The following is a 24849-nucleotide window of genomic DNA, read 5'->3' as shown; positions in this document are numbered from 1 at the left end:
TCTCGTTTCTATCGCTACTTCAATGGTCATTGCTCCTCTGAACTGTCTGCTTGCATCTCTCCACCACTAGGGGGGACGCGAAGCACCGGTCTACGAACAAATTCTCATCCCTTTTCTGTCCAAGTCACTAATTCAAAGTTTAACCGTTACTCCCAGTCTCTCATGTGTGCAACAGATCAACTCCGGAACTGTCTTCTTCTGTCTTTTTTTCTTATTGCCTATTATCACTAGTCTTTTAAAAGCAGTGTGTCCAGACATCTTGAAATGAACGAATCATGAATTTGGCTTTCCGTTATCTTGTTTTTGTATTTTTCTTGGAGGGGACAACCTTGCGGGCTTCTGGCCTTTGTTTCCTTCTTCCTTGTATATAAAAAAAAATCTGACGATACAACAAAGATACATAAAAAGATGATTAGACTGAAGAGTTTAATGCTCGTTATCTGTAACGTGAATTAAAAAGGGTTTCTGCTAAATTAAATAAAACAGTCTTATGGTAATATTATATTATTAGTAGCTTCGTACTGAAGATATTAGCTAACAAAGTATATAAGCCTTTCAGTAGGCTATTCGAAGTCTCTTCAAGCTATAGGAACTTGTTCTTTAATAAAAACAATATTTGATCAACAGCGATATCGCACAGAGGGGTTTTATGGTTCCCTCTCATACGGCGGTTATCGAAATAGAATAAAAATAAATGGATGCATAAGGCGGCTTCCAACCCTCTCCCCGTCCCCGATAAAACTGTGCTCTTATGAAGGGGACGATGGGAGGCAATATGAGGCTCCTGGAGTCAGAAGGGCGAATCTACCATCCACTGACTTTCTGGTTTCATGTATTATGAAAAAATTTTAAATTTTTGAAAGACCACTCGTTATGAAGTTGTTAATGGAAGCTATGTCTAACTTACCCAGTTAAACAATTTCTCAAATAATCAAATTATAATCGCCTGGAGAAAAAAAGTAAAATGGTACCATGGTTTTCATATATGGTGCTGCAAGGGCTATACCGGTTACAGAAGACAGGAGACTGATCTGACAGAAGAAAATTTGCGAATTCAACTTGAATTCACTTTCCACACAGTCAAGGGATAGTCAGCTAATGGACCTGTAAAGTAAAATGTTTAAACTCTGAAATATTCGAAGACAGTAGAGGCATCAGTTTGCTTTTCATAAATTCCATATCACCTAGATCAAATATCTTATGAAAAACAATTTAAGAAAGGCCGTATGAGGGAGAAAAGACAGACAGAAAAGAGAGAAAGTTCCAATCAGCATACATGGAGAGGTGACTGATGGCTGGTTACAAAGTCGATTCAGCACAGACGTAGTAAAACCAACTTCTCTATTTTCATCTCAATCGTAGGGCGCCTAGAAACTTCATACCCTACTCCCCTTATCCCAGCTCTCAACTGGAAAAACATGAATTCGAGTCTCTGACAAGTCAGACTCTTAGGAAAAGTTTGCTTACCACTTTCCTCTGTTCACCCAGCTTTACAGCTGAGGACGTGGATGTAAGTTAACTTCCTGCGAGTTGTGTTCTAGGGGAATATTAGAACTAAGTGAAAACTGAATTTCTGCTTTAAATGATCATCGTGCGGTAGATACGCATAAATGAAAGCATCCTTTGTTACAGCAGTTTGACCAAGCGATTTAATGCATATCTTTGGGGTGAAATTTACTTTACAATTATATTCGCAAAGAAAAATAAATTTTATGACTGGTTACGTTATGCGCATAAAATCAATGGTGGTCGCAACAATTCTGTTCTTCTCGTCTACAAATAACACCAGACAATTATATTTAGCCCGAAGGTGCTAAAAATAAATTAATAAAGAAGACCCACGGAATACTGTGAAAATCTATACTTCAGTGTTACTACCGTCGCACGATTTTATTTCGCTTCTGAGGAACTTCGCATGGTGAATGGATGAAGATCATTACAACAACTCCATAGGTTCGAAAACTCTCCCTTAAGGCAAAGAAAATCGTACACTGGTAGGAAGAAGAAAATAAAAAATAATACCATATTCAAGGAATTTATATCTTTAGCCTGAATATATAGAGTACCGTTTTTAAGTAAGAAAAAAATATAATTCCCTTGGCTACTGCAGTGTCCACAGATGAATCAATGTGAAATTATTTCGCTTATTGCCTGGTCCATTTATCGTCAGAGCATCAGGCAGTAAGTAGAAACGTACCACATTCCAAGAACAGTGAGTAGCACACGAGGCAACACACCCAAATGTGTATCATTAAGGTTAAACACGACTGCACTTTTTTTTTAAGTTTACTCTTGCAATCTCTTTAATGCTTTGGATTTTTTTTTTTTTTTGACACGATGAGGTTAGGTATAGTGTTCATTGACCTCTTTATTACAGTAGTTTTCCCAAAAGCGAAATATTTTGACCAGGGGGTATCTAGAATAATAAATAAAGATATCGCTGATTTGAAGAGATGAATAAAGGTTATACTAAACTCTAACCTGAGTCCGTCCATCCATCTATCATCCAGTCCTCTTTGGCCAATCAGAAGCGTAAGGGTCCTGGGATAGGCTTCTCAGTAACAACATTTAAGACATGGGTGACCCGCCTCACTCATCACCGAGTGGTATTATGTGAGCAATAAATCCCAATCAAACCTCTGATGAATGCCCTTAACAGGCTCCGTCCGGTTGGAGCGCCTTAACGCATTTGGAAACAAGGCATCAAATGGTTTTATGGGTACAACCCAGTGTGGTAAATAGTTTCCTGGGTGACGGGAGACAGTTTGGCTGGTCACTTACTAAAGGCAGCAAGCACTACATCGAGCGATTGGAGGATGGGCGCCCCCATCTATCACACTTTGGAAAAAAAAAAAAAACACACTCAGAGAGTGCAATAACTGCGGCCACCAGCTGGTCTTAGGGCCGAATATTTGACTTTGACCTGGAACCTTGATCTTTGACTCATTGCTCTCAAAGTCGACTTGGTTCATATTAAATCATAACTGAGTTGGCTTTGCCTAGTAGCTTTCACATTTGGCATTTTCATGTGACTCTGACCTTTGATAGACTGTTCTCCAATTAGAACCTCTTTATCCTTAACCTATGCCTTGCACCCTTTGATCCAAATAGTTTAAAAATGATTTAAGTTTACCTTGGCATGAGACCTTTTGGGCTCGAACACAATATGTCAATCCGTTATGTGATCCTCAGTCCATACACACATACACCAAGCTTCATCCAAGTCAGATTAAAACTGTTTCAATTACTTTGATCAAACAAACACACGGGTCGGACTTTGATCTTGTTTTGTGACCTTGATTTTTGACTGATTTTTCTCAAATTTGAATCAGTTTGTTCTTTGCTTATCCGCAATACATCCTCCACGTTTGGTCGAAACAGGATAAAATGTATGTTGATTTTCCTCGGTCAGGCTTTAACCTATATCTGTCACCATGACCTGTGATGTTCTGTTCTAAAAATAATAGGTTTATCTCATATGGCAAATCATTTAGCGTTCTGAGGACACCATTAGATGTTTTCCCTAGGCTGTCTCAGGACGGTTTCGTTATGCTGATAAGTGTTCAAGCCACTGGAGCTTACTCCTACATTGCCATGGCGAGTAACTTTTTGACTTCTAGAATATCCCTGAACCTTTTTTTTTCCTCAAGGAAGAAGGAACGAAAGGATAGATTGTTTCTTATAAAAATAAAACAAAATAAATATATAAAATAAATAACAGAGGACCGATTTCAAAACCCCTTCACTTTGAGATGACTGGACACAATCTCTTTAAAAAAAACTGGTGGTCATAGGCAAAATTAAATACAGACAAAGTTGACCTGTTGCAAACATTAAGGAGTAGGAGTATCGGTTAACTCTTGCATTAGGGAGTTAGACAGAAAAGGAGTGAGAATTTTCTGACTGGTGGATGCTAAGCGCCCGCCACGATGGAGGAGTGATGTAAGCAGACAATGCATAAGTTCTGCAGAGAGATAGAGGTTGAAAGGACCCAGTAAGAGGAGAGTTAATGAGACGAAAAGCTCTGACTCAACCCTGTTGAGTGGAGCTGCGTGTGTGGAGCCACCCACCCCCTCACATGAAACTTGTTCTCGACATAGGGGCGAATAAAACCCTTGTATACAGTCACCGGGTGTTCGGGTGTAAGAAAGCCTCGGAGTCAACCTAGCATACTTAATCTCTTGGAAGCAGATTTTGCAAGTGAGGTAACGTATTCTTTCCTTGATAAAATCCAAGCGGTTGAAACCCCAAGTATGTCAAGAGATAACGCAGGATTAGTTGGATATTGTTAAATATCAACGGATATTCCTGTAGAATATTTCAAAGTTTCGAAAGATGTAAGAACTGAGTTCTTGATGCATTACAAACAAGGTTTCTTTTACCCCAGTCAGAGATATGAGCAAATACAGAAATTAGATGTGCCACAAGAGCTGAGTAAATTATTCGAATTAATCATGAATAATATACTCAAATACCATCATGACACGATAGAATTTCATTCTGTAATGGATATAATTCCTTCCTCCTGAACAGTTCATAGCACGATGAAGTTAAGGCTGACGCTGTGATGTACATTATGCTTAGGGTTTGCTCGTTAAGTATTGTACAGCTGATCCTTTAAACCCTAGGACGTCTATTATTTTTCTAAACTTGTCACCACTAGATGTTTTTACTCTGTTCAGCAGACGTTGTTGAAAGTTAGAAGGTCTTAGATATTACCTTAATTTACCCATACAGTGTTAGATATCTTTCGTAAGTTGAATAAAATCCTATGAAGTTAACCTGGTGAAAGTGAGGAAAGATGTCATCATGCTGAAGAGGTTTATATTTTCTTGTGAAGCGAACCAGCCTCCCGTGCAGATGATTGACTGATACAACTGTCGGGGAAGTACTATTTCTCATTTCAGTCTGTCTGTCTATAGTCAGACGCCTTATTCCAGAAATGAATGGCCACAAGTGAATCACACCTAAGTCGTCCTGTCCTCCGCCATCAGGCTGCATTCTCTCCAATTCACGCCCCCTCTCTCTCGTATGCCTCTCCATTCCATCCCTCTAAATTTCTCTCGGTCTCTCCCCTTTTCATTTCCTCCGCTTCACTCACATACATTCTTTTCAGTTACAGTTGCTAGCATTAGATATTTGCCGAACTACATTTAAGCGTCCTAGCGTCACCATGAAGAACAGTAAGAGAAAATGGACAGCTGATAGTCATGATAATGGAAGTACTAGATAAAATAACAACCTTCTCCACATTTATTCCCATCAAGGTTTAGCAAATCACGCCTGGGAACGTCGTTCATGCTTAAGAAGAAATAATCGAAAAATAAAATGTTTTCGTTTACTTTTTTTATGAGCTTCTAAAGCCTTAATATGAGTGCAGATCAGTAGGGATGAACTTTTTTACTGTAACTATACAACTATGCGTACGAGTTGTCTATATATTTATAAGAACCGCGTTGCTTGTTTATTTGTTTGCTTGTTTGTCCTTCAGTCACGCCCAAACCAAGGGCCAGAGACCCCAGACCCATACATATTTTGAATAAGGGTGATCCAAAAATGGTTTTAGGGGAGGTCAAAGTTCAGATCTGGAGACTCACATGACCTTCAGTTGGGACATAGGCTATGTGAGGTTGACCTCCGAGGTCATTTGAGGTCATCGGTAATAGTAAGTAAGCACACACAAACACTGTGCGTTAATCTGTGAAAGCTGAAATGGAAAGTTCCTGGACCTCTTATATTCCCTCTTCAAAGGCATAAGAGGTACAGTCGCGTTCCTGAGTCCCAGTACACATGTGGGCGTGTTTTCTGTTGTAGTGCTCACTGCTTTTGGAATATGGAACTTTTGCGCTTACTGCCTGGTGCACTGAACATAATTTGATCGGGTAGCAAGTGAAATAGTTGAACATCCTACCAGCGGAGGATTCAACAGTAGACAAAACGACTACATGTGTATCGGGACTCATGAACGCGACTGTACATGGTCTTTCTGGAGTTGAAAGGATTATTGAACTAGTACAAATAGGATTAGAGTGCTCGCCTTTTTGGCCCAGGCAACGCCGGATAACCCTGCTGGTATTCTACAAATCACAGCCATCAGCGATTTTTTCTTTTTCTTTATGAGTACGGTTGTCTTCGCTATAATTTTTAATTTGTATTAGCATTGTTAGTGTAATTATCGTGTGGTCCATCGTCTTTCGTATATTTGTCGTGTGTACTGTGCGGTTACTTTCATTATGTTATCGTTTTTAAAGCTGTTTTCTTTTTTTATTCTTTATTTAATGCTATTACGTATGTATATTATCTTCGGTGTGTTGTCATCTGTAATGTTGTCTTCAGTCTACATCTATCTTCTCGATTGTACCGCTGTCTTCAGTGCCGTATGTCGTAAGTGCCAATGTTTTCCGACACTGATTTTCTTTTTCTTTTTACGTGTTTTGCACTCTGTGTACCATTTACTTTGTCGTCCGTACTATCGTAGTCAGTTCGAATGTCGTCTGCTGCACTATCCTCACTGTATTTTTTCGTCTGTACCGTTGCCTGCATTGTACCCAGCAACGTCTTGAATACCAATAACGAATTCAATGGTATCAGGGTGGCGGGTGGGTTGTGACTTGGCGTGGGACGGGTCGGTTCCCTGAGGAGGCCAAGGATTATTGGGAAGGCATTTGGCTACTGATTCTGTGATGGCCTGGCTCCATCCCTCCCTGACTTACCTCATCATCTGGCAATTTCACGTGTCTCTTCTCCCTGTGTCCCTCACTCCTCCCCTCTTCTTCCATTCCAAACTCCTCCACTCCCTGCCTGCATACGAACTCTTTCTTAATGGTCGTCTTACTCCCTGTCTTCCTGATAGCTCTCTAATTCCTTACCTGCATTTGTGATGGCTGTCTACCTATTTGCACGAACGTTTTCTTAGTGAGTGTCGTATACCCTGTCTGTTTCTGTTGGAGGCTTCATAAGGTATGCACGAACACTCTCCCTGTCTTGATTTGGAATGGCAGTCTTACTCTCAGCATGATCTTTATATATTTTCTTTGTCTTGTTCCCGATGTGTCATTATGACTGCTTAATGTCTGCTCGGAAGTTATGTTTCTCGATTAGTGTCTTATCCCTGGTCTGTCTTTGTAGTGGCTGTCGTACTGTCTATATGAACACTTTCTTTCATGAAGATTGAGTTATTCTGTATGATCTGTGATGACAAAAGTACTCTGCCCAAAGAACATTTCTTTGTTCTGAGAGGTTAAGAATCACAAACTCATTATAATTTCCTTCTTATATATAAGAGTTAGGTTAGTATTGTGTAATGGATACCTTACTCTAATCAGTAAATGAGTTACATAGTTTATTAGCTGCCTCTCTCCTTGATTATCTGGATTGTAGTTCACATAGACGCTTGTGATAAACTCCTTGTTGTAATTAGGAGCTATTTTTGCACTTTGTAATGAGTGATTTACTGTAGAAAAATAAATGGGTGATCCATCTATATTTGCCCCCCCCCCTTTCCTTTTTGTTGCAGGTTAAGATTCTTTCGAAATAAAACAAGATTTTGTCAAAAAAAAAAAAAAACGAGTATTCTACTCTATGCTTCCTTTGATCATTTTACAAAAGCAGTCATAGTTATGGCAGAAAATTGACGGTAAGCCTCTTTACTAATATTTGCGGCATATGTGTCGCTGGCACCTAATTACTTTCAAAAGTTTCTGTGATTGTATATATATTTTTTCTTATTCATGCTGATTAGAGCGTCTGGGACTACTTCATTGTGAAGGCAGAGGAAAAAATCCATCATTTTTTGTCCCAAAATATATAGTATTTTCTTTATTTTAAAAAGTTCCGAAACCCAGACGACTTTTTTCAGGGTAGGAGAGCAGTCAAGTACTGAAAGACTTAATGAAGGCTGTATCAGACCGTTTCAAAATAGGACATTTCTCATAGCGTCAGTAGAATCATCTAAACATAACAATTAAAGAGTAATAACAAAAAAGACGCCATCATACTGAACAGGAGAGATATTACCTATGCTGAAGAAAGTATACCGGTACGAACTCCTCATCTCACCACTGACATATCCTATCATACATAAATTTCTGCCTTTGGCCTCTCTTTGTGACTACTGTCTGAACTCCCTGTCCATCCGCATATTCTCTCTCTCTCTCTCATATATATATATATATATATATATATATATATATATATATATATATATATGCTTGCGTATGTGTGTGTGTGTGTGTGTGTGTGTGTGTGTGTGTCACCTCATCAGCAAGTGGCAAAAAAGGTTGGAGTGACAAAATTATAATGTTGGCAGTGTTGAAGAACTACGCAGAACAAGAGTAAATATGAGAACAAGATGCTACACCGATACCGTAGTACAGAAAGAAAATGACACCAAAGAATGAAAACACAAAAAATAAGGGAGGCCAGTAGCCTACACATCTAAAATAGACAGAATGGCAGCCACTGCAAACGGAGAAAGAAGTGGTTAGACAGCTAAAATAAAGCAGACAGGAACATGAAGCTATCACACACACTAAAACACCCCCCCACACACACAAACAAACACATTATATATATATATATATATATATATATATATATATATATATATATATATATATATATATATATATAGATAGATAGATAGATAAATAGATATATATATATAAAACTATATATATATAACTATATATATATTTATATATATAACTATATATACAACTATATATATAACTATATAACTATAACTATATAACTATAACTATATAACTATAACTATATATAACTATATATATAATATATATATATATATATATATATATATATATATATATATATATATATATATATATATAACTAATGCAAGAGTTAACCGTTACTCCCAGTCTTTCATTTATGCAACAAGTCAACTCTGGAACCGTCTCCCTTTGTTTGTATTTCCTACTTCCTATGATCTCCATCCTTTTAAACGCAGTGTGTCCAGGCATCTCGATATGACAGGATCTTGAATTTGGCTCTCTTTTGTATTGTTTTTGCAATTTCATGGAGGGAGAGTTTTGCCGGCTCCTCGCCTTTGGTTCCTTCTTTCTTGCATAATATACTGTATATATATATATATATATATATATATATATATATATATATATATATATATATATATATATATATAAATGGAGCGTCTTTGGCACAGTGGTAGAGTGTGAGTTTCATACGCTAGTGGACGCGAGTTCGCCTCCCGCCAGTTATAAACACTCTGGGAAGCATTCACGAGCCACTGACCACTTTGGCGGACACAAGGGTTGCTGTGGTTGAACCAGTGTCCCATACTAGTATGCTTGCACCCAGTCAGCTTAAGGCGGGCCGATTACACCTGGTTCACAGACTACACACACATCCAAAGCCACTCTAACAGTACAGTTACATTCAGAAGCACTTCTCACCCGACATACAGTCTCTACCAGACAGCCTAAGCCACTGGGTAGAGATACATTGGCTGTATCGTCCCTGCTTCGGTAGGGATAGGCCGGTCCTGCAGTGGACCTCAACGGCTGATGATTATATATATATATATATATATATATATATATATATATATATATATATATATATATATATATATATATATATATATATATATATATATCTGTGAACTTAGTGTGTGTGTGTGTGTATGTGTGTGTTTGACAGAGAGATTGAGAGAGAGGAAGATACCTTCATGTTTTCTCTGCTTTATTTTAGCTGTCTAATCACTTCGTACTCCATCTGCAGTGGGTGCCTTTCTATCTGCCTACTTTTTTTTCGATGTGTATTGGCCAATCCTATTTTTTTATATATTTGCATTTTTTGTTGTGTTTCCCTTCCTGTATTGTCGGTGTAGCAACTTGTACTCATGTTTACTTTTCTTCTACATGCTTCATCAGCATTGCCAACATTTTAAGTTTTCAGTCTGACCCATTTCGTCTCTTGCTTTTTAAATGACATATGATAAAAAAAACAAGGAAAGAGAAAGTACAAAAGCGGGAGAGCTATCAACAGCATCCTCAGTGATATAGACCGCACAGTTTTTTTTAACGTTATTCCAGCCTCTGCAATGTTAACACTAGCGCACTGGTCAAAGCGTTTGGCCATATATTTCTTTCTTTTCTTTTATATTCGACCCTTTCACATACACTTATCAGACACAAATACATAGGTACATAGTTAATCTATACAGTAAGCACAATAATGTATTTTACACAGACACGAAGAAACATGTTGTTTGCTGTCAATATATCCATGCACTCTTAAAACAAAATAGTTCAGACACTCTTTATCCCTCTGATTCTCTCAGTATCCATCGTCCTTCCAGCAAACTTATACTACCTCTTATTATCAGCTCATTCTCTGTGAGAGATCTGTCTTAGGAAAATTATATCGTTTGGTTTCAGCGAGAACAATAAAAAAATAATAATAATATCATGAGCGTTAAATGAAGATTATTTCTAAACCCCACATTACAATTGGGAAGTGTCGGACTCTACTACTTTAGCATGTGTCTTTGCACTAAGTACTATTATTGACCCTAAAAATATTTTGACAATAAATGCATAATTGGAAACTTAATTATAATTAAATAGTAAATGAATTACTTTATAAATATTTTTAAACACGAGTACAGTGTAAGTGCATCATAAATACGATTTCAGTCATCATTTCTGCTATTTTAAAAGGCTTTCAAATGGTAGCAGCACCCACATCTGCTCTATTCGAAGATGAAATAATTTCTTACTACTTAAACAAATCAACGGCACTCTTCTGATCCATAAGCTGTTAAGAACAGTTAACTGCCCAGCTCTTTTCCATGTTTCTTTGTGTTTATTAACGGCTATTCCTGCACGACGTAGTATACCTGCACTTCTCCCCAAACACGAGGCCTTATCCCAATGACATGCCGTGGAATGTTCGTCTGATTTTGAACCCTGTCAAGAACTCCATTACCAATTGTTTCTGGCCGTTCCAGAAAGTTGTGATTAATGAGTTATTTGTTCGTATTAGGGGACGTCCAGGATTCATCCAGTAAATGTGGTTAAAGCGTCACCACTTTGGGGTAATTTCTTTTTATATGTGACAACATGACTGGATTTATGCCAGATTTTGTAGTGTTCATGTGAGGACACTCACACCTTCTTTGGTGCAGTCGTGAAGGCCCTCATGAATCGCTACTTTAGGGTTTACCACATCTTACAATTACTATGCGTCTCCTGCTCTAATGAAGTACCTCTTTTCGCAAAAATCGGGAAGGTGCTGTACTGTGAGAGGATGGAAGAAGTACCTCACCACCACAACTGAAAAGGGGACAATCCTCAGGTGAAAATTATGTAAGATATTTGCCATCCAGTGGATGATAAAGTCAACATGCTTAGCAAATATCACAAGGGGGAGATGAAAGCCACTGGAAAGCAAGAACAAAGGACCAAGGATCCTATCCTCAAGCCCGTTGTTGTGAGCAACTATAACATGGAGATGTGACTCATTTACAAATCAGACATGCAAATTGGTGTAATTGACCGATTTTGTAAATCCTGCAAGAGTGCAAGAAGGCATTCTACACTTTTTTTTCCTTTACATTGCTATGTTAAACTCCTTCATAGTTTACAAATACACTGCCATCGCCAATACTTCCCTATGCTAGATCGAGAAGAACTTGGTTTGGGAACTGCTTTCATTGTCTGAGGTTCATCATGCTGAACCCATGAGACACCTGTCTGGGAGGTTGCAGTGCCAGGTGTACCTCTCCCGCCACCTCCTCATACTCATAGGGAGACTCCATCTGGCAAGAGGCATATCAAGCAGTGCAAGGCATGTCTGATTTCTCATGCAAGCCTCAATGTACACAGAGAAACCATGCACCAGTAAGATGAGTGCAAGGAGGCATTGTGCCTGCTGTACTACGTTATCTATCACAAGCATGACAAACATTACATGCTGGTTTCTGGAGTGGAGGGAAGATTTTTTTTTTTTTTTTTTCAGTTCTCCCTCCCAGAGCGTATGTAGTGTATGACAATGACGTGTGTGACGAACAGTAAACAGTTATTTTATAAGTGCTTAGAAAAATAAGTGATGCCTAAGCATAATGTATAAAAGCAACTGCTTAGATATTAGTAATTTTTGTACAGTAAGAAATAAGAAGAAATGATACATAGAAAAAAATATAGAAATCAGTGCTTTTGGAAAATTAAGTAGTTACTGCACCATGAGATATTTTGATGTCATTTATTACAAACAAGGTACAGGAAAACACTTAAGCGAATCTTGAGAATTTAGAAAAATAAGTTCTTGTACTGTATATACGTGATTTTTGCAGAGATCTTAATAGAAATAAATGACTTTGTTACCATACTAGGAGATAATGCGATGTCAGTTATTAGAGGGGAACAAGGTACAGACTAACATGAAAGCCAATCCTGAGTATTTGGAAAAATAAGTGTTTGTATTGTAGAGCTGTAGGGATGTAAGTGATTTATAGAAAAATACAAGTGCTCGTGGGCCCTTTGGGCCCTCTCGCACTTGCTCCTGCGGAGGGCTCTCACGCTCTGCGTTCGCTTTCTCGTGCTTCGCACTCGTTTCCTAGTGCTTCTCACTCGTTTCCTTTCACTTCGATTTCTAAAAGTCCCGGTACCGAATGAACTGTTTTCCGAACCAAATTTTGATCGCTCTTAAGTCTAATAAGAAATCATCCATCCAGATGGGACGAAGTTTTTCGACATCAACGAATTTTCTGTGATTTTCATGACAATTTTGGTGCACCAGGACGCCTCTGTACCGAAGAAAGGCACGCTCACCTCGCTTCGGGAATGGAACCCAAGTTGTCTGCACGCAAGTCCCGAGATATTAACCACTCGGCCACGGCAACCGACCGTGCTCCGGGAGCGGTGTTTTTTGGTCAAAATTTGATCGCACATTAAATACAGTAAAAGTTTTTCAGTCGTGATGGGACCAAGTTTTTCTTTTCACATCAGCGAAATTTTTGCTATTTTTGTTCCAATTTTGGTGCGATTTGAATGTGTAGTTTCAGCTGCCCAAAATACACACACACACACACACACACACACACACACGGCTACTGCTATAGTATATTAGAGGGGATAGCAATAATTAAGAGATTTAGGAATGTAAATTATAACAGTGAAGTAAGATGAAGACAAAAGTGAATTTAGAAAACAAAGCCTGGTTGGTATCCCTCACAGTGTAGAATCCTTACACTGTGTGTATCCCTGATCTGCTGAGCCTTAGGTCCGTAGTCATGGTGGCATCGGAGGCTTCGTAGCACCACTTACTAAACAATTTAATTTGCTTATTAATTACCATTAACTTTTATGTTTAAAGAGCATGAACATCATCACGGTTTTCATTAAAAAATACGTTATAAACGAGGGTGTTGATGTGTAATGTGCATAATAAATCGCGATCTAAGAAGTGTCACGAAAGAACCCGAAACCACTTTGAGTATGAGCACTGCTCATTCGATGCTCAAATTGTCTAAGCTGGTGCAGCTTCGTAGGCTCACATTATATGCAAATCGAGAACCGTCTAAATTAAAAACCTATCCTAAACAAACGAATATGCCTACCAATCGCCCTCTTCGTGATGTAGTTATCTTAAATAAATCGGTGATACATAATTCTCAGTTTCATAATCCATGTGCTACCTCATTCAGGTGTCAGTTATGTGGTCAGTATTATAGCAATACTACGATACATACATTATATACTTAACCTGCATTTGTCATGAGGTGTTGTATGTACTGGACAGTTAGCCTATAAAGATTGTCATATACCCATTCTTTGAATACTAATGGTGGTTGTCACTGTATCATAACGTGTAAGAAAATCCTAAGGTAGTAATCTCGGATATGATGGGTGCCAGGCAGATAAACAGAACTTTGATTTCTATATTATCTAGTGGATAATACTTTGCTGTTTTGAGACTTTCCTTCTGGTATTATGTCCATTGCTATGAATTATTCACTATACACAAAATGAAGCTACGGGAGCAATTCTATATCTGGAGAGAGAGAGAGAGAGAGAGAGAGAGAGAGAGAGAGAGAGAGAGACGGGGGATAGGGAGGGGCAATGAGGTTCAGGGAGGGAGAATCAGGTGTACCAACTCTTACAGTGTATTCACGGCTTCTGTGCCAGTGATAGTTGCGAAGGTATCGAAGTAAGGGGTGCCAGTAATTACTTTAGTGAGAGTACAGCGTAACTCTGGAATGGCTGGAAACGGACAAACTAATAATCACCTCTAACGTACGGGATGATGAAACATGCTCCACGACAGAGGCAGTGATAGTTGAGGCAATGCGACCAAGTAAGCGAGCCGAGAGGGGCAGCCCCGACCTCCCGCTAAGGCAGAGATCATGGGCACTCTTCCTAGCGCAACCTTGCCACCATCCCAAAAATTACATCGCATCCTCACGTCCATGCTTTCTAATGCCGGCGGCTAACATTCTGGGGTCAGCTGCAATGGAGAGGTGAGCGACTGATGAGTACCGGTACTGTTTCTCTCCTGAATGTTTAGGTGGTTTAGTTGCTGAGATATGACAAAGTGAAAATTAGCGTTTTTGGAGGGTTGGGTTAAAGCTTCACAGTGAGAACCCGCATTTTCTAGTCTTAACTTTGCACTCACTTTTTCAGTAATTTATTTATTTCATCATGGTGTTTAGGCAAGGACAAAAGTTTGCTCTGTTTTACTGCATCTGCATCAAACTTAGGGCACGTCTATTATTATCCTCCCAGATGCCTCATACCAAAGAATGTTTTTCTCTGAGTATATAAAGTGTCCTCAACTAAGGATATTTAACCAGTAAAGAAAGAAAAGAAAAAGTTGGAGAGATTAAAATATTCGCCGAACTTTTGTCCTCGATTGTACCCTCTGTTCCCTTCCTACCACCCCTGACTCTGCACGCCTCACCTCCTCACACACTCCAATCAACTCCTCTTAAATCCTACGGGTGTCTTCCCTGTCTGTCCATTTTTCACTTCTATTACACTTGCCCAATCTTTTCCTCACCTCTGTCAAATGCTCTCCATTATATTTACTTTCCTGCACCTATGATATTCCTAACAAGTGTGTCAATGGTATTTTACCTTTTTCTTAGCTTCCATTGTTTGTTTTCTTATGCATGATAGACCTACAAAATAGTTAGACAGTTCTTCCTCAGTTCGTTTGGACGTCTTTATTCTTCCAAAAGAATACTATAGTTTAGTGAATGATGCATCGTACTTTTAACCAACAATACTTTACACACACACACACACACACACACACACACACACACATATATATATATATATATATATATATATATATATATATATATATATATATATATATATATATATATTGTTACATAGCCTATGATTTCATCATCCTTTGTGTAATTTTAACGCACAGTTGCTGCATGTTTGATCACGAGCGTGTTCTGCCTCAGTCCCCCCCTTCTACCGTTATAGTAGAGTAAGTCGTCCTTTCTGTTATTCAGTGCGGGATTGTCGACCGTTTGTCCCCATCGCTTCATTTGCGCGTCCTTATTACAAGTTGTATCAGGCTCTGCTGGCCCCTATATAATGAGCTCAGTCTCTGCATCATGGCCACTTAGATCTGCTCCTCATTTTGTTCACATTTCTGTCCTCCCCTGTACAGATATTATTGTTGTGAGTGCTCAAGAAATCTCCAACCATCTAGCAGCTGTGTGTGATTTGAGTATGGCTGTTGTTGCATTTGTTCTTGTGCTGTATAGCATAGGTTTAGTTTGTGGGCCTGGTGAGGTTTGTAATTTATGTAGGGTTCTTTGTCAGTCATTTTTGATAATAGTTTGTGTCTCTAATTGTTTATCTGGCATTCACTGAGTATTGTCTGGTATCTCATTTTATCAGGGCTGACTTAGATAAATTTACTCTTGCTAATTTCGTGTTAATAGAGGCTATTGCAGTTAACCATATATTTAACCTGTTTTTGCCATTACATTATCCTTATGAGTTCTGAATGTTTTGTTGTTAGTTTGTGCATTAAACTTTAACTTGTAATTTTACCTAACTCTTTTGTTTTGAACCTGGAACGCTACGGGACAATAGTGACTCTTCGTATTCTCACTTAAAGTGTACGTTATCTTTCTCTGTTCCGTAACATAAATTTGGCGACCTCTCATCAGGATATTATCATAAGGATATTGTGTGATATTTTGTGACTGTGATATATTCATGATGGCTACTATTTCTACACTTGATGAAGCCAAAGATTTTTTGTCAAATGTGCAAACAGTGTGTGATATAGAAAACAGAACAAAGAATGAACTTAAGCTTGTTGCTCAACAATTGGGAATTGCAGTTCACTCTCATCATTCTAAAGATCAAATTGTTGGCATGATTAATAAAAGCTTGTTTAATGTAACTCCTCCAAATGAGCAAACGCAGATTGAATTAGCTAAGTTACAGCTAGCCCTGCAGGAGGCTCGTGTGAAGGAAGCTGAATTTCAAGCACGTGCTAAGGAGGCTGAGTCTCAGGCTAAGGAGGCGGAATCTCAGGCTCGTATTGAAGAGGCACAGGTACAGGCTCAGGCACAAATTGAACTTGCCAGGATTCAGGCAGACCATGAGTATCGCATGAAACAAGGTGGAACTGGATCATCTAGCTCTGATGATTTTGATGTGGCTAAAAATGTTAAACTTGTCCCTCCTTTTAATGAATCTGATTTAACAAAGTATTTTCAGTTGTTTGAGAGGGTAGCTACAGGTTTTAATTGGCCTAAGGAGTATTGGCCAGTACTCCTTCAAACTGTTCTCACCGGTAAAGCTCAAGTAACTTATGCATCTTTGCCTCAGGATCAGTCTGATAATTATGATGTAGTTAAGAGCTTGATTCTTAAGGCCTATGAGCTTGTTCCTGAAGCTTATAGAGTAAAATTTAGGACAACTTACAAGCAAGATAAGCAATCCCATGTTGAGTATGCAAAAATCAAAGAAGATCTGTTAGAGCAGTGGTTAAATTCTAAGAATGTGGATTCTGATTTTGGTAAATTTAAGCAGATGATTTTGCTGGAGGATTTCAAAAGGTGTATTAGTAAAGATGTAAGCCTATATCTTGATGAGAAAAGAATAGATAATTTGTCTGATGCTGCAGTTTTAGCTGATGAGTATGTTCTCACTCACAAGAGATATTCTAGAGAAAAAGGGAAAGCTGAGAGTAAGTACGTTGCCTCTACTCAGAGTACAGGTAACAGGAAAGAGAATAAGGATGATGTTTCTCAGGAAGTAAATACCAGCTTCACCTCTAGATTTCAGAAAAGTAAATGTACTTATTGTAGTAAGCTTAGTCATACTTCGGAGAGATGTTTCAGGAGACAGCGTGATGTGAACAAAAAGGAGTCTTTAAATATTCAGTCAATTGGTCTAGTGTCCACTCTTGAGAGTTCCCAGAATTCTTTAACTGAGTTAACTGAACCTGCTTTGAGGGGTAACTTAAATTCTCATGATGGAGCTCCTCTTTTGAGCAGTAACGTGGGTGACACTCTCAAGAGTTCATGTGCTAATTTCCTGTCTGATGGTTTTGTCAGTCCTCTGGACAGTAATGACAGGAAATCAGTTCAAATATATCGTGATACAGGTGCTTGCCAATCCCTTATGCTGACCAGTGTTCTAGGCTCTAATTTTAATTCCTCTGATGAAACTGTAATCTTACAAGGTGTAGGGAATAATTACTTCTCTGTTCCTCTGTGCAGAGTGAATTTAGAGTCTGGTTTTGTTAATGGTTCTGTTATGGTTGGGTTGGTTGAGACACTCCCAGTGTCAGGTGTAACTTTCTTACTTGGAAATGATATTGGTGGAAGTCAAGTGTGTCCAGCTCCTCAGTTGTCTAGTGAGCCAGTGGCTGTGTCCCGGGATTGTGATGTCCCTGATGTGTTCCCTGCATGTGCTGTCACTAGGGCTAAGTCTAAAGTTACTGGTGATTTAGAGGATAATGATGATGATGATGTTATCCTAGCTGACACTTTTCTTGCTAATTTGGACCACTCACCAGATGAGGCAGTACCCCGTAGTGTTGATAACTTGTCTCGTCAAGAGTTGGTTGAGTTGCAGGTTGCTGACCCTGAGTTGAAAGGTCTAGCTAACTCTGCTTGCAGTGAGGAAGTCAGCCGGTGCTTCTACTTGTTATTATGTAAAGTCAGGAGTACTTATGAGGAAGTGGAGACCCCCAACAGCATCAGCCGACTGTGAATGGGAGGTTGTACATCAAGTTGTCATCCCTCGTGTTTGTAGGCAGGATATCATTAGAGTGGCTCATGATTCCAGTTTGGCAGGACACCTTGGAGTGAGGAAGACTGTGGCACGCATTTTGAAACACTTCTACTGGCCAGGTATCTTCAGGGATGTTTCCTGGTATTGTAAGTCTTGTCACACCTGTCAAGTTGTGGGGAAGTGTAATCAGACCGAAAAGGTTGCACCTCTAGTTCCCATTCCTCCTTTTGAGGCGCCTTTCACCCGTGTGTTGGTGGATATTGTGGGCCCTCTTCCTAAGACTTCTTCAGGATTTTCTTATGTGTTGACCATGATTGACATGGCTACTCGTTATCCTGAAGCCATTCCACTTAGAAACATCTCAGCAAAGAACGTGGTTAAGGAAATGCTGGGGTTCTTCACAAAGTTTGGTCTGCCCAAGGAGGTACAGTCAGACCGGGGAAGTAACTTCATGTCAAATGTTTTCAAGCAGTCTCTGAAAGAGTTGGGCATCACCCAGATCACGTCTTCAGCTTACCATCCCCAGACCCAAGGAGCGTTGGAGAGATATCATCAAACACTCAAATCGATGCTCAAGAAATACTGTTTGGAACATCAGAAAGACTGGGATAAAGGTCTTCCATTCGTTGTGTTTGCTGCAAGAGAATCTCCAAATGAATCACTGGGCTTCTCACCTTTTGAACTACTGTTTGGCCATGAAGTAAGAGGACCCCTTAAGCTACTCAAGGAATGCTGGCTGTCGGAGGAAGATGACGTCAACCTGCTGGAGTATGTGATGAATTTCAAAGAACGGCTGTCCACTGCTTTACAGCTGGCGAGAGAGAATTTAGGAGCTGCTCAGGAGAAGATGAAGACTTGGTATGATAAGAAGTCCAGGTTACGCCACTTTCAGCCAGGAGATCAGGTTTTGATTCTGTTACCAGTTCATGGGCAACCTCTTCAAGCCAAGTTTAGTGGCCCTTATTTCGTGGAGAAGAAACTCAGTGATGTCAACTATGTCATCGCCACACCAGATCGTAGAAAGAGCAAGCAACTATGTCACATCAACATGCTAAAGTTATATCACAGGCGGGACGAAAATAATCCAGTCTGCACTGTAGCTGTTCCACCCGAGTCTGCAAGTGAAGCTCTCCCATGCAGTATGAGCCTGAGTGATAGTTTGGGGAAGAATCCTGATATCATGAATGATCTCCAGACTAAGCTTTCTCATCTACCACCCAAGGAAAGGCAGGAGTTTTCGGCATTACTGCAGGAGTACCCGCAAGTGTTCCGTGCCACTCCAGGAAGAACCACTGTGTTGATGCATGATGTCGATGTTGGAGACGCAAAGCCAATTAAATTGCCTCCTTACCGTGTGAACCCAGTGAAAGTTCCTCTCATCCAGAAGGAGCTTGGCTACCTGTTGGACCACAAGATGATTGAGCCCTGTCAGAGCGAGTGGAGTTCCCCTGTCACTCTAGTCCCTAAGCCAGGTGGGTCACAGAGGCTTTGCATCGACTACAGAAGTGTTAATCAGATAACCAAAACAGACACTTACCCTCTCCCTCGTGTGGAAGATTGCATAGACAAGATCGGAAAGGCTAGGTACATAAGTAAGTTTGATTTGTTAAAGGGATACTGGCAAGTACCTATGACTGAACGTGCTAGGGAGATCTCATGTTTTGTAACATTAGGAAAGACCTTTGCATGGTCTGTAATGCCTTATACAGATTGTTTTAGAGTAATAAGAAATTTCCTTTGTAAATTTCTTTTTTCTTTGTGGGGAGGTGTTACATAGCCTATGATTTCATCATCCTTTGTGTAATTTTAACGCACAGTTGCTGCATGTTTGATCACGAGCGTGTTCTGCCTCAGTCCCCCCCTTCTACCGTTATAGTAGAGTAAGTCGTCCTTTCTGTTATTCAGTGCGGGATTGTCGACCGTTTGTCCCCATCGCTTCATTTGCGCGTCCTTATTACAAGTTGTATCAGGCTCTGCTGGCCCCTATATAATGAGCTCAGTCTCTGCATCATGGCCACTTAGATCTGCTCCTCATTTTGTTCACATTTCTGTCCTCCCCTGTACAGATATTATTGTTGTGAGTGCTCAAGAAATCTCCAACCATCTAGCAGCTGTGTGTGATTTGAGTATGGCTGTTGTTGCATTTGTTCTTGTGCTGTATAGCATAGGTTTAGTTTGTGGGCCTGGTGAGGTTTGTAATTTATGTAGGGTTCTTTGTCAGTCATTTTTGATAATAGTTTGTGTCTCTAATTGTTTATCTGGCATTCACTGAGTATTGTCTGGTATCTCATTTTATCAGGGCTGACTTAGATAAATTTACTCTTGCTAATTTCGTGTTAATAGAGGCTATTGCAGTTAACCATATATTTAACCTGTTTTTGCCATTACATTATCCTTATGAGTTCTGAATGTTTTGTTGTTAGTTTGTGCATTAAACTTTAACTTGTAATTTTACCTAACTCTTTTGTTTTGAACCTGGAACGCTACGGGACAATAGTGACTCTTCGTATTCTCACTTAAAGTGTACGTTATCTTTCTCTGTTCCGTAACAATATATATATATATATATATATATATATATATATATATATATATATATATATATATATATATATATATATATATAAAATATATTGTGTGTGTGTGTGTGTGTGTGTGTGTGTGTTAATAGAATGGCTTTAAGCTGTAATCAAATAAGGTAAGAATGCAGCGGTAATGAGTTAGACCTGAGCAGAGCAGGCACGGCATCATTATAGCAATATTACTCCAATTTTTTTTTAATATAGTTAATTATCTAGTGAACAGTTGACAGTTCGCCTCTAATTTGTAATGTGCAAGAGTTAATAGCTCTAGGGTCTCGTTATAAGTAATATGTGACAGATGTAATTACAAAACTCATTAAAACCATTAGAGCATAATTTACCATGACGGATACATAATTACGGGAAACTGAGTTATCGTTTTAACCCTGTCACAATGATGATGTCTTTCATATATAATTCTTGCTATCCTCAGACGATCACTTTTAGGCAAAGTAAAGTCTTTCGTAGCGAAGAGGTTGGATGCAGTTTTAGCTAGAATCCTCAGAAAAATGACTCATTATTTTCTTGAAGCTACAGTCGTACGAAGCCAAACTGTTTTGAAAGATGCCTATAACGAAGGAGTTTAGGAATTCCGATAAACAGTGAGTAAAATGTTGTTCTTCATTAAAAAAGAAATGGTAACATAAACACTGTAATTTATAGCTATTTCTATTATGGTAATTATCGCGATATCTTTTGTAAGAGTAGGATATTGGTGATTGGATAAGGTAAGCGAAAGTGTGCTTAAGCGAGGAATGGGTAGTGAAGAAGAAAAAGAAGTGAAGAATAACCGAAATGGATGGTTGAAGCACGTATGGATATTTAGAAAGTAATCTGCGCTCCGTTTATTACTTAGCAGTTAACAAAAATGTATGTGTGTGTGTGTGTGTGTGTGTGTGTGTGTGTGTGTGTGTGTGCAGAATACAACATTTGTTATCTGATAACTTTGAACCTGAAATGACGTAAAATGAACCATAAAATATTGTCTATCTATACCTAAAACGGAGAGTTGCCAGTATCTGGATATTTGTGATAATTAATCGGTGAGAGGTCGAAGTTAACATATACTGGAGTGCATTTAACTGGATATGTTTCGTATATTGTATAGATACAATCCTTATGTAATCATTTGTGCGGAGGGGTGCAGCAAGATACGTAGTGCAAGATTGTCCTTTGACTTAAATATTAAAGACCGATCTCAATGTTCAGAGACACCATTTGCTTCTTGTGAGAACTTTGAACCCGATACGACACGTAAGACAATTGATATTATTTTGTCTGTCTATACTTGAAGTGAAGAGTTGCCAGTGTATGGGAATTTAGGATAATTAATTGGAGTGTAGTTGTAAGATATATTGGACTGCAGTTAGTAGGATGTATAATTAACCTTGTATACATACTGCCTTTATATAATTATTGTTAGTTGTATTTTACTGCTGTGGTCAATAAACTATCTACCTATCTGTGTGTGTGTGTGTGTGTGTGTGTGTGTGTGTGTGTGTGTGGGTGGGTGGGTGTGTGGGTGTGTGTGATGTCAATCCTGCTAGGTGGTTTTGAGACTGTTGAAGGCTTGAATGAGGAGGAAATGAAGTATATGTCATTTCCTTTGGCAAGTAGTTGACACTTCAACTTTTTTCTTCACCTGCTCTTGTGTCTGGAGTCGCCGTTCTGTGTATACTAAAAACGGAAGACAGAACAGAAAGAGCGGACTGGAAGGGAGAGGGTAATGAGGGAACGACGGAATAAGGAGCAGGGAAGGTACGGGCTGGAGGAAGAGGTTGAGACATGGAGGACAGGGATATGCCAAAGAACTTTATCATTTCCAATACATGGCGCACATTTTATGTCATTCTTTATGCATCCTCGGAGAGATTTTTTGAACTGCAGAGGTGAGATACAACCCTCAATAATCTCATCACTGCAAGAGGTCTCTCCTATGTTTAATAAAACATAAAAAGGAAGAAATGTAATTGGATTAATATGGATGAAAATATTTACTGCTGATGACAATGGAAATATCACGGTGATGGTATACCATCAGAGATATTGGTATTATTTCTTCCTATCTTAGTATTATGTTTTTGGTTTCCAGAGTGGGAGACCGAAGTCACTTGTTGCTGCCTTATGACTGGACATTTTTTTATTAATTCGTTAATAAAGGCTCCAATATGTCCGCACGCGCTGGCCTTGGTCACCAAATGATGTTTCTCCACGCTGTTCGATCCCTGGCAGCTTCCCTATCCAGTCCCCTATCCTTGATATCACAGTTTGTGACCTCGTCCCAGGTCGGTTTTGGTCTGCTTCTTGGAACACTATTCTCGACGTTCACATCCCTCACCTTCTGCTTCCAGTTGTCATCCTACATCCTCTCAATATGCACAAACCATCTACCTCCTCTGATCTCAATTGTTCAATCGCTCACAGTTCTAACCCCCCAGGCCTCTCTTTCAAGGACACACTACATATACATCAATCAATCATTTCCTGTGGCACCCTCGGGGATGCATAGGGCCTCATCAAGGTTTCTTTGGCTAACTTCCTGAACACCTCGCCATTGTGTTGCAGTCGCAGTAGGCAGCTAACTTGCCTGATTGCCCACACCCGAAAGACCCAGCTATGCTGTAGCCAGTCACGTGCCGGCATGCTTCCCAGCCATTTCACTCTTAAGGAGTTCCTCTGCCTGAGAAAGCAACCACCCCCCTGCTCCCGAGGGCTTTTGATCTGTGTAGGTAGAGGGCGATCACTCCCTCACTAGCCATATACAGTGTATATACAGTGTATAGGCTACACTCACCATACATCTAGTCATTATAATTCCCGTACGTTTGAACCTACGAGTATTGCTCTTCCTTTACTGCTCAGGTCTCACTACCGTATAGTTTTACAATAACACATGCTGTGTAGAATATCCCTTAGCACGGAAATAAAGCCCCCTCAACATCAGGAGAGGTAACAGCTCCCTGAATTTCTTCCAACCACTCCTTATCCTAACCAAGAAGCTAATTCCAACCTCACCTTCAGCATATGACATGTCATCCATATAGCTAAACTTCTCCACACACTAAAGAAATTCACTGGAAAGATCAATATTTTCACACCTTTCAGTCTCTGCATGCTCCCCCCGACAGCTCACACACGAAATCACCGTTATTTTGCACCCTTCTTTAAAAACACCTACTCCTTTTGTGGATACACTTATCATAAACACAGCAAAAGATGGAGTTACTTCCCACACCCTTGTGGCATACTCCACATGGTTGCACACACACCCTGCTTTGAAAGTATCGTCACCAGCCCTAGATATAACATCTTTTTTTTTTAATTCACGTTTGCTCTCAAACCTTTGTACTAAATTCCATCTCTCCATTTCTAAATCTTTTCTTCGCCTCCTTCTCATGATCAGCAATCAGCAACAAGTCATTATCATACAACATCTTCGATGTGCGTCCATTTCTGAAGTCCCATGAGAGAGTTTCTAGCACCATAAAAAACAATAAGGGGCTCAAGACTGACCCCTGACGTACGCCAACGTTCACACAAGCACAAAAGAAAAATCATCACTCAAATCTTCATTGACTCTCACCTAGGTACGAGCACCATCATTCATTGCCATAACCACTCTAACAAATCATCTCTCGATCCCAAGCTTTCTCATTGCCCACTTCACAACCTTCCTAGGAACTTTGTCAAAGGCCATCTTCAAGTCAACAAAACAAATTACAGCTCTCTCTTGTTTCCCATAAACTTTTTTTTTTTTTTTTTTTTTTTTTGCTGTCGGACAATGACTAGCACACCTTTTCCAGTCATACTTTTCAGGATTTCAGCTGGGTGCGAGCACCATCATTTATTGCCATAACCACTCTAACAAATCACCCTTCGATCCCAAGCTTTCTCACTGCCCACTTCACAACCTTCCTAAGAACTTTGTCAAAGGCCATCTCCAAGTCAACAAAAACAAATTACAGATCCCTCTTGTTTCCCATATACTTTTTTTTTTT

This window comes from Coenobita brevimanus, chromosome 101 (assembly GCF_032717465.1).
Source record: "Coenobita brevimanus isolate Jiangsu-jjx chromosome 101, ASM3271746v2, whole genome shotgun sequence".
NCBI lineage: Eukaryota > Metazoa > Arthropoda > Malacostraca > Decapoda > Coenobitidae > Coenobita > Coenobita brevimanus.
The sequence above is the reverse complement of the archived record's forward strand: the minus strand, read 5'-3'. Positions refer to the sequence as shown.